General features: G+C 46.2%; 1 protein-coding gene across 7 annotated transcripts in view; it reads right to left on the bottom strand.

Moving 5' to 3' along the window:
- The window catches only part of LOC144495090 (LHFPL tetraspan subfamily member 2 protein-like), a 192,008-nt gene that overhangs the window by 85,573 nt on the left and 91,223 nt on the right, over positions 1-15,212 (bottom strand). The window contains exon 3 of one of the 7 annotated variants that reach the window (XM_078214966.1): positions 10,627-10,727. The exons of the other annotated variants lie outside the window; for them this stretch is intronic. The gene's annotated coding sequence lies outside the window, so the exon portion shown is untranslated. The remainder of the gene's footprint in view (positions 1-10,626; positions 10,728-15,212) is intronic. 7 annotated transcript variants of the gene reach the window in all.

Raw genomic sequence — 15,212 nt, forward strand, 5'->3', positions numbered from 1 at the left:
GGGGGTAGGGCCTGGGTGGGATTGTGGTTGGTGCAGACTCGATGGGCCGAATGGCCTCTTTCTGTGCTGTAGGGTTTCTAAGATTCTTCTAAGATACTAAGCGATACACTCAAAAACTCACAGGTAATGACAGCAAACTGGCAGAAATATTAAATAACTACTTTGCTTTGGTACTTACCAAGGAGACTAACATGAAGAACAGGACATTAGAAGAAAAGATACAAGGCATTTAAGATAGAAATTGGGAGATAATCAGACTTATGAGTGGATAAAATGTCGGGTATGCATCTGTGCATATTAAAGAATATTAGGAAAAAGATAGCAGAGGCACCTTGACCTTCAAAAAGGAACTGGATAAATAGTTGAAGAAGAAAAGAAATTCTGGGATATAAGAGTGGAGGAGTGGGACCAGTTGGATTGCTTGTTGAGAGGGGGGGCGGAGATTAGATGGGCTGAAATGGTCTCCTTCTGTACTGTGTTATTCAATTATTCCATTAAGTTACGCTAAACCTGCGTAGATCTGTATTTGTACCACATTGGGAGTACTGGGAGTATTGTGAACAGTACTGTTCTATATAATGTACATAATGTAAAAAGCATATCCAGGCATCGCCAATAGTGGAAAAAGATTGACTGGAATGACACCAGAAGTGAGAGGTTTTGCATATCAGGGGGAGACCGAAACAGACCGGAACTTCTTTCTCAACAGAGACTAAGTTCTGATGCAGCGCAGAAAAGGTCCAATGGCCCATCAAGTCTGCACTGACAATACCTACCATCTTCCTGTACTAGTCCCATATCCTTGAATGTTACGATATTTCAAGTGCTCATCCAAATATTTTTTAAAGGTTATAAGGTTTCCGGTCACCACTACCTTCCCAGGCAGTGCATTCCAGATTCCCACCACCCTCTGAATCTCCTGCCCCTCACTCTAAAACTATACCCCCACGTGATTGACCCCACAACCAAGAGGAACAGCTGCTCCTTACTCACTCTGTTCATACCCCTCATAATCTTATACATCTCTATCGTGTTCCCCCTCAACCTTCTTTCTCTAAAGAAAACAACCCAAGCCTATATCTTAAGAACTTATGAACTTATCTAGTCTTTACTTATAGTTCAAATGCTCCATCCGAGGCAACATCCTAGTGAACCTCCTCTGTGACCCCTCTAGTGCTCTATCAGCTCCTCAGTCTGGAATGCAGAGAAACTGCAACACACTGATTTTTTTTCTCTGCTTCCCAAATGGTTATACGATTTATCATAGGATTGCAGTAAAGTATGGGCGGGATATTATGACTGAAAACTGGGATCAGATTGATGTCAGCATGCCCTGAGCCCATTATCCATCACCTTCTAATCCCCTTTGCCTGAAGACTGCACTGCCCGTGTTGCAATGCCATGGGAATTTGATGAGTAAAGCTCTTTAATTCAAGGCACAGAAACCCCAGACTGGAACAAGCACATCATTCTATTCGAAGTGGAAAATATGAGCCTAGGTCCTTGCAAAGGACAAAGATGTATAATATTTACCAAGCACTTACTGTTCCAGTACTTACTCACGGAACTACGTAATCATCCTGCAAGCTAAGTTGACTTGTTTGAGGCTAAACTATCAGCGCATTATTAATCCTCCGAGATCACCACCCACTTAGCAGAAATATCTCATCTTAAACCCCGCTTAGTGTTAAGCTTCACCAGATGAAACAAAAGGACCACCAAGGACTAAGCAAATGGTGGTCTGCTTAGACCAGAAAGTTTGAATATCTTCCTATCTCCGGAGATGTCTCTAACACCCACTTGACAGATGAGTAACCAGGACATTTGTAGAACTCTCCGGACAGAGACCTACGAGAGTGTTAGTAGCTCAGGACAGGGAATATTCTCAAATCAATTCAATTATTAGAGAGATGATAACATGTTTGAAAAATGCATGTGTGAGCTCATAAATGAAATGCACACATTTTCCTCTCTGTTCCTGATGTGATGTAAACTACATCAAGAGTGAATCTTTCCTCACGACGACAGTGCAACTGAACAAAAAGACTGCCAGTTTTCACGCAAACTACCATCATTCCACAAAAAGAGATGAATACTTGCTGTCTTTCGAACAGATTGCAAGCTTCTCCGCTCAGATGCCCTGTTAGGTATAAAATTATCATTTGCATCCAGATAAATCAAAGGATTAGAATGCCAAATAGAATATTGCAACGCTAGGATGTTCCAGTTGGGTGGATTGGCCACGCTAAATTGCCCCTTAGGGTCCCGAGATGTGTAAATTATGGGGATTGGCCATGGTAAATGTGTGGGATTGCGGGAATAGGGCGGAAGAGAGCGCCTGGGTAAAATGCTCTGTCAGAGAGTGGGTTAAAAAAAAAACATACGTTTATATAGCACCCTTCATGACCTCAGGACACCTCAAAGCATTTTATAGTCAATTAAGTACTTTTCTAAATAAAAGCAAATTACTGCAGATGCTGGAATCTGAAACCAAGAGACTTGCCTTTTAGCTTTGACAAAGGGTTGTCTGGACTCGAAACGTCAGCTCTTTTCTCTCCTTACAGATGCTGCCAGACCTGCTGAGATTTTCCAGCATTTTCTCTTTTGGTTTAAATACTTTTCTAAAATGTGGTCACTTTTGCAGGATCAAAAGCAGAGCAGCCAATTTATATTCACAATATCTTCAATATTTTTCAATTATGATTTTAAGTTGCTCTGCCGGCAATTAATATGTTCTTTAAAATATAAAATGCTTTATTTCTTAAAATGCTCACTAATCCTTCAAGATTTTATTTCCAAGCAAAAGTCAAGGGTTCAGGTTTTGTGATACTAATGACCACAGATTGAAACTGTTAACATTCACTCTCCATAGTCTACTGAGACTTACAGCAATTTCTAGGGTCTGCACGTGCATAAAAATCCACAAGTTGTTAGTGGTTCTGCACTTCCCCATATGGTGCTTTGCTGAAGTTGTCCAGACTGCAATCAATTAGAAATCACTGAACAAGCAAAGATTTGGCTTTTATCATAGAATCCTACAGTACAGAAGGAGGCCATTCAGCCCATCAAGTCTGCACCAACCACAGTCCACCCAGGCCCTATCCCCCTAATCACGCACATTTACCCTGCTAGTCCTCCTAACACGATGGGGCAATTTAGCATAGCCAATCAGCCTAACCAGCACATCTTTCGGACTGTGAAAGGAAACCGGAGCACCCGGAGAAAACCCACGCAGATATGGGGAGAACGTGCAAACTCTGCACTGTCACCTGAGGCCAGAATCGAACCTGCGTCCCTGGTGCTGAGGCAGCAGTGCTAACCACTGTGCCACCGTGCCGCCCTTATGCTTTTTATTTCTCTGTCAAAACCTTTGAAAAAGTTGCACTTTGGTGAATGAGGTGTTACTAGAGGTTTTAGGCTAGATTTTTCCACCTTATAGAATCATATAATCCCTACAGTACAGAAGGAGGCCATTCGGCTCAACGAGTCTGTACCAACGACAATCCCACGCAGGCCCTATTCCCGCAACTCCAAGCATTTACCCTTCAAATCCCCCTGACACTAGGGTCAATTTAGCATGGCCAATCAACCTAACCCGCACATCTTTGGACCTTGGGTTGTAACTATTTCTGAAAAAACATTTCTGGCCCTGAAAAGCTAATTCTATATTTGTGGAATGCCAAATTTCTCTATTATGATAAAAAATTACACATTTGAAAATAATTTTCTTTCACAGCTTTCAACTTCTGCCTTAAGTAGATCCTAATAATTTATTTTTCTCTTTCTCTAAACTTGAATTAAAAGTGAAGGATAATTAATGGATTCTACTTCCTGGTTTACTGCATTTTAAGCCTGTTTTGCAGCGGGAAAACTTTGTAAAATCAGGTGTAAAGCGGCTAGCGTGATTACCGCCGGTTTTCGCGAACGGTGCAATTTTATGACACCCGGAAGTCCGGCGCAGTCAGACTCTTGCTGGAAATGGGTGAGAGGCTGATTAATTTATTTAAATTTATTAAAATCGTGTTGTGCATATGTTTAGTGAGCCCTTCGCTCAATCGTCCAGATTCGCTTGCCTTTATGGCCTGGCCGGGAGAGGTTCTCGCCTGCGAGGAAAACACCCGCTCCCCATGAACAGGGAACAGTCATGTTGGCTTCACCGGTGGAACTGGAGGCCATTGAGGCCCTCCCCCCCCCCGAGGACACCGAGGGCAAGGGGGCCCTTGGGCAGTGCCAGACTGGCACCTGGACAATGCCCACCGGGCAGTGCCAGGGGTGGGGCCAGTTGGGGGGGGGACCTGTAAGGCAGGCCAATGGGGGCGGGGCCTGTGGGTGGGAAGGGGGCCCGCTGCCACTCCGCACACAATCGATAGGGGAGGGAGAAGAATCTGCTGCCACTCTGCATGTGATCGGTGGGGGAGGGAGGGGGGTCCGCGATCGGTGGGGGAGGTGGGCAGGGCTGCAATTGGAGGGGTGGGTGGCGGGTCTACGATTGGTCTGGGCGATGGGGGGGGGCTGCATATCGGGCCACAGGCCCTACGATTGCGGGGTGGAGGAATCTAGTTGAAGCTGCTTGCAGTAGCAGGGGCCTGACAATTCTCTCTCTCTGTCTGTCAGACCCCTGCTGCTGTTAATGCGCATGTGCAGCATCAGAGGTCTGCACATGCGCACTATCTCCCTCTGCAGGCTGTCTGGCGGTTAAGCTCCGCCCACAGCCTCTCTGGTTAGAAACTGACTAGCCAATCGTTTTGGAGATAGAGTGCATAAGAGTGGGTGTGAAAACGCACCTGGAAAACGGATCTGGAACACTCCCATTTTCAGACTAGCTGGACACTTAGAAAAAATCTCACACAATTCCACCCTATGACTATAACTGCCGACATCAAAATCCAGCCCAATGCATCTACAGAAACCCTGGATTGTATCCCCAGACGTCTTGGAGGGGATCGGGTTGAAGTCTAGTGACAGAAGACAGTATGGACACAGAGGGAAGAGTGCTCACTTTGCTTTCCAACTTAACCTGTAAATCCATCCCAGTCGATGCAGGTCGCAAAGGAACAAACCCAGCCTCTGCGCAGACAAAGCACCTCAAGAGTTGACAACCCCAGGCCCATCTCATTTATCACAGCAAGCTCACAACTCTGAAGGAAATAAAGACTTTCTCAGTAGTACTGGGAGAAAGCAGAGACATCTTACTCGCAGTGTTTGCGCTAGCGAGCACTTACAGGCATTTGACAGCTCTGCACTGAGCCCAGCTGCTCTGTTTTGCTTTAACCAAATTCTGTAGGGCTTCTCCAGTGTGCAAGCTGTTAGCCGGTGAGTATTAGCAATGATGCTTCCACAGGATGCTCCAGATGGCGTGTGTAAAAGTCCGACTATCGAGCTGACAATGTGATGACCAGCTGCCACAATCCGTCAGCCAGAGCCCATCAATCAACTTCCAGCGAGGAACCAGCCTCTCGGGTTACCTTTTCACACCAACCCAGCCCTCGGAATGTTTCCTCGGCCCATCTGCTATTCAGATTGTTTCCAAGTTCCTTGTAACAATTAAACCAATTTAGGTGCGGCACCAAACGCTTACGGCTACATTCACTTACCCCCCCCCCCCCCCCCTCCCTCCCTCCCTCCCTCCCTCCCCATTACGGTCCACATAGCTTAGCAAAGCAGCCTTCGCCTCTCGCCGCTGACCCAGCCTCGAGTGGGATTACTGGCTGTGTGTGAACAAGTGCTCAGTGATCATTTGTCACTGTTGTTATGCCAATGAGCGCTGAACAAAATGTGTGACTGTGCTGACAGTGCAACCCACTGGAGCAGATGGTGAGAGGTGGGAGTGGGAACAAGAGGCCAGGCTTATACAGCGTCAACTTATTGTCTGGCCACTGAGGCACTGAGCTGATTTAGAGTGTTCAGTATTAAAGCTTAAAGAGATAGAAACATAAAAACTAGAAGCAGGAATAGGCCATTCGGCCCTTCAAGCCTGCTCGGTCATTCAATATGGCTGATCCCCCCTTCCCTCCCCCATATCCCTTGATCCCTTTAGCCCCAAGAGCTATATCCAATTTTTTCTTGAAATCAGACAATGTTTTGGCCTCAACTACTTTCTGTGGTATTGATGGTAGATAGTGGAAACAATTGTACAATAAGTGTACAGAATTGACAGAACTATAGCCTCCACATTTACACAGCGGAATCACAGTGGAGGGATGGGAGAAGGAAGGGGAATACAACATGGGCCTGGATTTGCACAACCAATGGGTTCCAGTTGGGGACTGCGTCACTGTGATAATTTCCCTCCCCGTCATGGGCAGAATGAGGCCCTGAAGTTTTAATGCCGGGCTCCCTTTTAAATTCCGGCGGCTGATTTCCCACCTTTTCCTGACGCAAATTTGGCGGGAGGCAGAAGGAAGCTATGTGGTCCTGAGACCGCCCACCAGCCGCAGGCGTGGGGCCATCTCGGCTGGGGGAAGCTGGCAGGGATAGGGAGGGGTAGCAGTGGATCACGTCAGGAAAGGCCTTGAGTGCTCCTTGGGGGAGGCCCAGGGGGAAAAGTTAAAACAAATTGGAAACGCTTAAGTTTTGGAGTCTCTGCTGCCCCCATGGAGTGCTGGCCGGGTAGAGAAATGACTCGCTTCTCGTTCAGGTTGCCGAGTAACGATCACAGTCGGCTCCTGATGACATCATTGGGATCTAATTTTCAGACCAAAATTAAAAAGGACCCGGTCGACTCTGGGAGAGTGCTCCTGCCGCCTGCTCTATAGAGCAGGTTAAAATTGCGATCAGTTGCTTTCTTTTTATTCATTCATGGGATGTGGGTGTCATTGGCAAGTCCAGCATTTATTGCCCATCCCTAATTGCCCTTGAACTGAGTGGCTTGGTCAACCAATTCAGAGGGCGGTTCAGAGTCAACCATATTCCCAGGTAAGGACGGCAGGTTTGCCTCCCGAAAGGATATGAGTGAATTAGTTTTTACAATAATCAACAATGGTTTCATGGTAGACTTTTAATTCCGGATTTTTAATGAATTCAAGTTCCAACATCTGCCATGGTGGGATTCGAACCTGGGTCCCCAGGGCATTATCCCGGGTCTCTGGGTAACAAGTCCAACTAGTGCCACTACGTAGACAATACCACCACACCACTGCCTTCTCTGACAGCAAGAAGTCTAACAACACCAGGTTAAAGTTCAACAGGTTTATTTGGTAGCAAATGCCACTAGCCTTCGGAGCGCTGCTCCTTCGTCAGGTGGAGTGGGAGATGTGCTCACAAACAGGGCACACAGAGACACAAACTCAATTTACAGAATAATTGAATACAGAATAATAAATTGAGTTTGTGTCTCTGTATGCCCTGTTTGTGAGCACATCTCCCACTCCACCTGACGAAGGGGCAGCACTCCGAAAGCTAGTGGCATTTGCTACCAAATAAACCTGTTGGACTTTAACCTGGTGTTGTTAGACTTCTCTGACAGCTACATGGCAGGCAAGTAACATGGGTGATTCTAACTGCCTATATCACTGGCAAGTACAGCCAAATTAGCCCTCTTTGTTTAATAAATTTTTATTTTAAGCTCTGAATTTAATTCCTAACAACTTTATCTTTGTTTCAACGTGGAAAAGCTGGAATAAACAGTCAGGATTTTGCTTGTTAATCCAAAGGATCATCCGGAAATATTCAACACAACAGTAAAACCTCAGGAGGGTGAGTTCCCTATTGCAGGGATATGATAGTCACTTGTCGATGCCTGCTCACGGGGCTGATCATGCAGCTGTGGAAGGGTTAAACCGAATGAACTTCTTTGACCTGATGTGTTGGAAGGTGCAGTATTGGCAGCCTCAGCTGCCAGCCAAAGAAAATATCAGTGACAATGTTCCCAACACCGGTGGAACTGTGTGCCCAACAGAAGCAAGTCCAGCCTTTTTGATTTATTATTGTCACATGCATTAGTATACAGTGAAAAGTATTGTTTCTTGCGCACTATACAGACAAAACATACCTTTCATAGAGAAAGAAAGGAGAGGATGCAGAATGTCGTGTTACAGTCATAGCGAGGGTGTAGAGAAAGATCAACTTAGTGCGAGGTAGGTCCATTCAAAAGTCTGACAGCAGCCGGGAAGAAGCTGTTCTTGTGTCGGTTGGTATGTGGTCTCAGACGTTTGCATCTTTTTCCCGACAGAGGAAGGTGGAAGAGAGAATGTCCAGGATGCGTGGGGTCCTTAATTATGCTGGCTGCTTTTCAGAGACAGTGGGAAGTGTAGACAGAGTCAATGGATGGGAGGCTGGTTTGTGTGATAGACTGGGCTTAGTTCACAACACTTCGTAGTTTCTTGCGGTCTTGGGCAGAGCAGGAGCCACACCAAGCTGTGATACATCCAGAAAGGATGCTCCCTATGGTGCATCTGTAAAAGTTGGTGAAATTTGTAGCGGACATGCTGAATTTCCTTAGCCCCCGGAAAAAGTAGAGGCGTCAGGGGGCTTTCTTAGCTATAGCGTTACCTTTCCCAAGAGATCAAAACGTAACACAAATGAACCAAAGAGCTACACAGAGCGCCTCTCCGCCAGCACTCTTTTTGCTCTGCTGCTATACACTGGCCACAGCACAAACAGCAGATAGATACTTACTGACACCGCTCAAAGCCTCACATCCAATCTGTAGCGACCAGTCGTTTTCAGGCCAGCCGGGATGCACTCAATTACAAACCAATATCATTCAGGGTCAGGGGGCAGGACAGAGTTTCAGAAATCAACAGACAAGGCTGTTGTTGGCAAGACTGTTAAATCCCTGCATCAATTTCACTTACATTGTTTACTCTTCCAATGATAACATTTGCCATTTTATGGAGCATATTCTAAATCCTTTCCTCAGAAACATGATTATCTTGCCAAGACCACAACTGGAATGGTCTGGGTTTATGAATAAATTATTTACAATAATTTCAACGAGGGATTAACGAAAAAAAAGTTCTTGGCCAGTTTGCATTTCAACATAGCAATAGTACTGGGCATGCTGGGAAGCTGAGTTTATTGCTGAAACCACAGACTCATTTTCACTCTTAATTGTGCACCATTAAAACCCAGTTACACAGATCAGTTAACTGTGTAGGGCAGGATAGACCTGTGCCAGGGCAGGGCTAGGGCCAGGGCAGACCAGGGCCAGAATAGATCGGGGCAGGGCAGACCAGACAAGGGCTGGGCCAAGCAAGGCAGACCAGGGCAGGGCAGGGCAAGGCAGGGCAAACCAGGGCTGGGCTGGGCAGACCAGGGCTGGGCTGGGCAAACCAGGGCTGGGCTGGGCAAACCAGGGCTGGGCAGGGCAAACCAGGGCTGGGCTGGGCAGACCAGGGCTGGGCAGGGCAGACCAGAGCAGAGCAGGGCTGGGCAGACCAGGGCAGCGCAGGACTGGGCAGACCAGGCCATGATGTGGAGATGCTGGCGTTGGACTGGGGTAAGCACAGTAAGAAGTCTCACAACACCAGGTTAAAGTCCAACAGGCTTATTTGGGAGCACAAGCTTTCGGAGTATCGCTCCAGGAGCGATACTCTGAAAGCTTGTGCTACCAAATAAACCTGTTGGACTTTAACCTGGTGTTGTGAGACTTCTTACCAGACCAGACCAGGGCAGGGCACAGCTGGGCAGACCAGGGCCGGGCAGGGTAGACCAGGGCCGGGCTGGGCAGACCAGGGCCGGGCTGGGCAGATTAGGGCTGGGCACTATTAGAAGCAGCTTTGGTTATAAAAATCTGATCAGGAGATACTGCTGTGGAACTGCTAGGTTATTTTAACAGGATATTTCGATTTTATAATAAAAATATTTTTCCTCAGATGAAATATACAGCTGTCTTTTTCCTTTGCTCCTTCTTAAAAGTAAAGAGCTGGGAATAGACTTGCAAGAAATAATAAAGTAAAACTTTATTGTATTAAATGGTGGGGTGAGTTTTTTCTCTACTTTGATTGTACATTCCTGCCACCCATTTCTACTTTGTTTTTCTCCCCTGTCCCTTCCACCTAATTGTACTTCAGTGTACTTCATTTGCTCAACCATTACCTTCAAACTTTTGCTGCTCTCACCTTTCTCTCGACTGCCAAACGTAGGTTTGCCCCTGGCATCCTTGGTGTAGCGGTGACTAACGTGCTGAATTAGCTGTTCAGTTGCCTGGTTTATGACAGGGTGGCCTCAACAGCAGAGATGGGGCTTCATCAGGTGGGCTGGCTGGGGTTGCCAACACTCCATGGTTGCCCCCTGGAGTTTCCAGGACTTAAAAGACTAATCTTCAGAACATTGATACAAGCAAGCATGGAGAAAACTACAGGAGCATTTACAAATAGAGGCATCTTTTTAAAATGTTCTTTGAACACTTTGATAACTGGATACAAAAGAGTGACAAACTGCTCTTTCACAAGACCACCAATCAGATAAAAAAGTGTTTGCTTTCCAATTGGCCAGGGAAGGCAGACGCCATGGAGATGGACATATTGGACAACCAATGGCTGGAGTTTGGGGGGGCAGGGTGATTGGAGGCAGGAAGTGATATGATCCTTCAGGGAAATATGTTCAACCAGAATTAGCAATCCTGAAGCAGTCTGATAGCAACCTTATTCACTGAATTACTTTGATTCAAACGTTACAGCTCACCCATGATGCATGGATATTACAATGTCTTCATCAGAGTGGACTCTGACCTCTTCAGACTTCAACTGGGACTCAGTCGCATAGAACAAGAAATACACTGGATACTGCACGAAACACAATGGGAAAGAGAGCTCAGGGAAACTGGGAGAGTGCGTAACAATAAATGCAATGGGTTCCTGAAATGAATTTGCTAAGGCCATGCAGGGAGGTTTAAACTGATTCGGGGGGGGGGAGGGATCCTGAGTAGTGGGGCTGAAAGTGAGGGATGCATGGATGGGGACTGCAATGCACGGCATTGCAGAGGTGGGGTGGAGCAGGGTTTGAAATGTGTATACTTCAATGCCAGGAGTATTCGCAATAAAGTGGGTGAACTTGCAGCGTGGATCAGTACCTGGGACTTCGATGTTGTGGCTATTTCAGAGACATGGATAGAGCAGGGGCAGGAATGGATGCTGCAGGTCCCGGGGTTCAAATGTTTTAGTCGAAGTAGGGAAGGAGGTAGAAGAGGGGGAGGGGTAGCATTATTGGTCAGAGATTGTATCACAGTGTCAGAGAGGAGGTTTGATGAGGACTTATCTGTTGAGGTAGTATGGGCGGAGATTAGAAATAGGAGAGGAGAGGTCACCCTGTTGGGAGTCTTTTATAGACCTCCTAAAAGTTCTAGAGAGGTTGAGGAAAGGATTGCGGAGTCAATCCTGCTTAGGAGTGAAAGTAATAGGGCAATTGTTATGGGGGATTTTAACTTGACTAATATTGACTGGAATTGTTATAGCTCTAGCTCGTTAGAGGGGTCAGTTTTTGTTCAAAGCGTGCAGGAAGGTTTTTTGACTCAGTATGTAGACAGGCCAACTAGAGGTGAGGCTATATTGGATCTGGTGCTGGGAAATGAGCCAGACCAGGTGCTAGACTTGGAAGTTGGTGTGCATTTTGGTGATAGTGACCACAATTCGGTTACGTTCACCTTAGTGATGGAAAGGGATAGGCATGAACCTCGGGCCAGTGGTTTTAGCTGGGGGAAGGGTAATTATGAGGCTATTAGGAGAGAATTAGGAAACATAGGTTGGACTAGGAGATTACAGGGACTGGGAACGTCCGACATGTGGAGTTTTTTCAAGGAGCAGCTACTGCGAGTCTGTGATAGGTATGTCCCTGTCAGGCAAGGAGGAATTGGTAGGGCTAGGGAACCGTGGTGCACCAAAAAAGTTTCTTTGTTGGTTAAAAAGAAAAAGGAGGCTTATGTTCGGATGAGACGTGAGCACTCGGGTAGTGCACTAGAAAGCTTTAGATTGGCTAAGAGGGAGTTGAAGAGCGAGCTTAGAAGGGCTAAAAGGGGACATGAGAAGACTTTGGCGGATAGGGTTAAAGAGAATCCTAAGGCGTTCTATAGGTATGTCAAGAACAGAAGGTTGGTTAGGGCAAGTTTAGGGCCAGTTATAGATGGCAGAGGGAAGTTATGTGTGGAACCGGAGGAGATTGGTGAAGCATTGAACCAATATTTCTCTTCGGTGTTCACGCAAGGGGACATGAATATAGCTGAGGAGGACACTGGGTTGCAGGGGAGTAGAATAGACAGTATTACAGTTGATAAGGAGGATGTGCAGGATATTCTGGAGGGTCTGAAAATAGATAAATCCCCTGGTCCGGATGGGATTTATCCAAGGATTCTCTGGGAGGCAAGAGAAGTGATTGCAGAGCCTCTGGCTCTGATCTTCAGGTCGTCGTTGGCCTCTGGTATAGTACCAGAAGATTGGAGGTTAGCGAATGTTGTCCCATTGTTTAAGAAGGGGAACAGAGACTTCCCCGGGAATTATAGACCGGTGAGTCTCACTTCTGTTGTCGGCAAGATGTTGGAAAAAATTATAAGGGATAGGATTTATAGTTATTTGGAGAGTAATGAATTGATAGGTGATAGTCAGCATGGTTTTGTGGCAGGTAGGTCGTGCCTTACTAACCTTATTGAGTTTTTTGAGAAAGTGACCAAGGAGGTGGATGGGGGCAAGGCAGTGGACGTGGTATATATGGATTTTAGTAAGGCGTTTGATAAGGTTCACCATGGTAGGCTTCTACAGAAAATGCAGATGTATGGGATTGGGGGTGATCTAGGAAATTGGATCAGGAATTGGCTAGCGGATAGGAAACAGAGGGTGGTGGTTGATAGTAAATATTCATCATGGAGTGCGGTTACAAGTGGTGTACCTCAGGGATCTGTTTTGGGGCCACTGCTGTTTGTAATATTTATTAATGATCTGGATGAGGGTATAGTTGGGTGGATTAGCAAATTTGCTGATGACACCAAAGTCGGTGGTGTGGTAGACAGTGAGGAAGGGTGTCGTAGTTTGCAGGAAGACTTAGACAGGTTGCAAAGTTGGGCCGAGAGGTGGCGGATGGAGTTTAATGCGGAGAAGTGTGAGGTAATTCACTTTGGTAGGAATAACAGATGTGTTGAGTATAGGGCTAACGGGAGGACTTTGAATAGTGTGGAGGAGCAGAGGGATCTAGGTGTATGTGTGCATAGATCCCTGAAAGTTGGGAATCAAGTAGATAAGGTTGTTAAGAAGGCATATGGTGTCTTGGCGTTTATTGGTAGGGGGATTGAATTTAGGAGTCGTAGCGTTATGTTGCAACTGTACACAACTCTGGTGCGGCCGCACTTGGAGTACTGTGTGCAGTTCTGGTCCCCACATTACAGGAAGGATGTGGAGGCTTTGGAGAGGGTGCAGAGGAGGTTTACCAGGATGTTGCCTGGTATGGAGGGGAGATCCTATGAGGAGAGGCTGAGGGATTTGGGATTGTTTTCGCTGGAAAGGCGGCGGCTAAGAGGGGATCTTATTGAAACATATAAGATGATTAGAGGTTTAGATAGGGTGGATAGTGATAGCCTTTTTCCTCTGATGGAGAAATCCAGCACGAGGGGGCATGGCTTTAAATTGAGGGGGGGTAGTTATAGAACCGATGTCAGGGGTAGGTTCTTTACCCAGAGGGTGGTGAGGGATTGGAATGCCCTGCCAGCATCAGTAGTAAATGCGCCTAGTTTGGGGGCGTTTAAGAGATCCGTAGATAGGTTCATGGACGAAAAGAAATTGGTTTAGGTTGGAGGGTCACAGTTTTTTTTTAACTGGTCGGTGCAACATCGTGGGCCGAAGGGCCTGTTCTGCGCTGTAATGTTCTATGTTCTATGTTGCCATTGCACCCTGTTGATAATAGTTTGGAAATGCTTGTCAAAGATTACAAAGCCAAGGGACAGGCCCTTCGGCCCAACAAGCCTGTGCTGTGAAATGACATCTTTCTAAACTAATGTCCTTTTGCCTCAACGCGGTCTGTATCCCTCTATTCCCTGCCTATTCATATATCTATAATGATGCCTCTTAAATGTTGCTGTTGTATCCGTTTCTACCACCTGCTCTGGCAGTATATTCCAGGCACTTACCAGCCTCTGTATAAAAAAACTTGCCTCTCACATCTCCTTTAAACTTCCCCCTCCTACCTTAAATCTATTTCTACCCTGGGAAAAAGACTCCGATTATCCATTCTGTCCATGCCTCTCATAATTTCATAAACTTCTATCAGGGTCGCCCCTCAGCCTCCGACGTTCATGTGTAAACAAACCAAGTTTGTCCAACCTCTCCTTATAGCTAATACCCTCTGAACCAGGCGACATCCTGGTAAACCTTCTCTGTACCCTTTCCAAAGCTTCCATATCCTTCCGGTAGTGTGGTGACCAAAACTGTATGCAGCCTAATTAGAAGATCAGGCTATGCCTGCTTATAGTGAATAAACCAATGTTAGAACTAGGCCTATTCAGGTTATAGGATGATTATGTCTAATTTGCCTTTAAGCCAACTTACTTCAATACGAATCTTTAGTAAGGTCCAGCAAGTCTCGATTTTAAAATTCCCATTCTTGTTTGCAAATCCCTTCAAGGCCTTGACTCTGCCCATCTCTGTAACTTCTTCCAGTTCAACAACCCTCTAAGACCTATGTGCTCTTCCAGTTCCAACCTCTTGCGCATTACCAATTCCAATCACTCCCGTATCAACAGCCTGAGCCCTAAGCTCTGGAATTTCCTCTCTAAGCCTCGCGGCCTCTAACTCTCTTTCACCTATTGAAACGCACTTCAAAACCTGTCCCAATATCACCTTCTGTAGCTCAGTGTCAAACTTTGCTTGGTAACACTGCTGTGAAGTGCCTTTGGATACGTGAGTGTGTTGAAGGCACTATGTTAACGTGGGTTGCTGCTGTAGTATATCACAGGCTGGCACTCGCAACAGGCCCCTCTTCCTCAAAACGTTTGCAGAGTGCACTGCACGTGCTCAAACTGAACATGACAAATTGGCCACTTTTCATACATCTTCATTATTTTGCAATATCATCAACAGATGGAGCCCAGCAGCAAACAAATGCCTGGGCCAGTAAAATAAACTAAGTCAGGATCAGAGAGTGGTGAGAATGAGAGACAGCATCCCCAATAGTCACTTCTCATGTCATCTGCTGATGGGCAACCATGCGGCACTTAATAATGTCCCAGGCACAGGCCACTACACTATTCATTTGAGGGACATGGGCATCATTAGCTGGCAGCATTTATTGCC

The sequence above is a fragment of the Mustelus asterias genome, chromosome 6 (genome assembly GCF_964213995.1).
Source record: "Mustelus asterias chromosome 6, sMusAst1.hap1.1, whole genome shotgun sequence".
Taxonomy (NCBI): domain Eukaryota; kingdom Metazoa; phylum Chordata; class Chondrichthyes; order Carcharhiniformes; family Triakidae; genus Mustelus; species Mustelus asterias.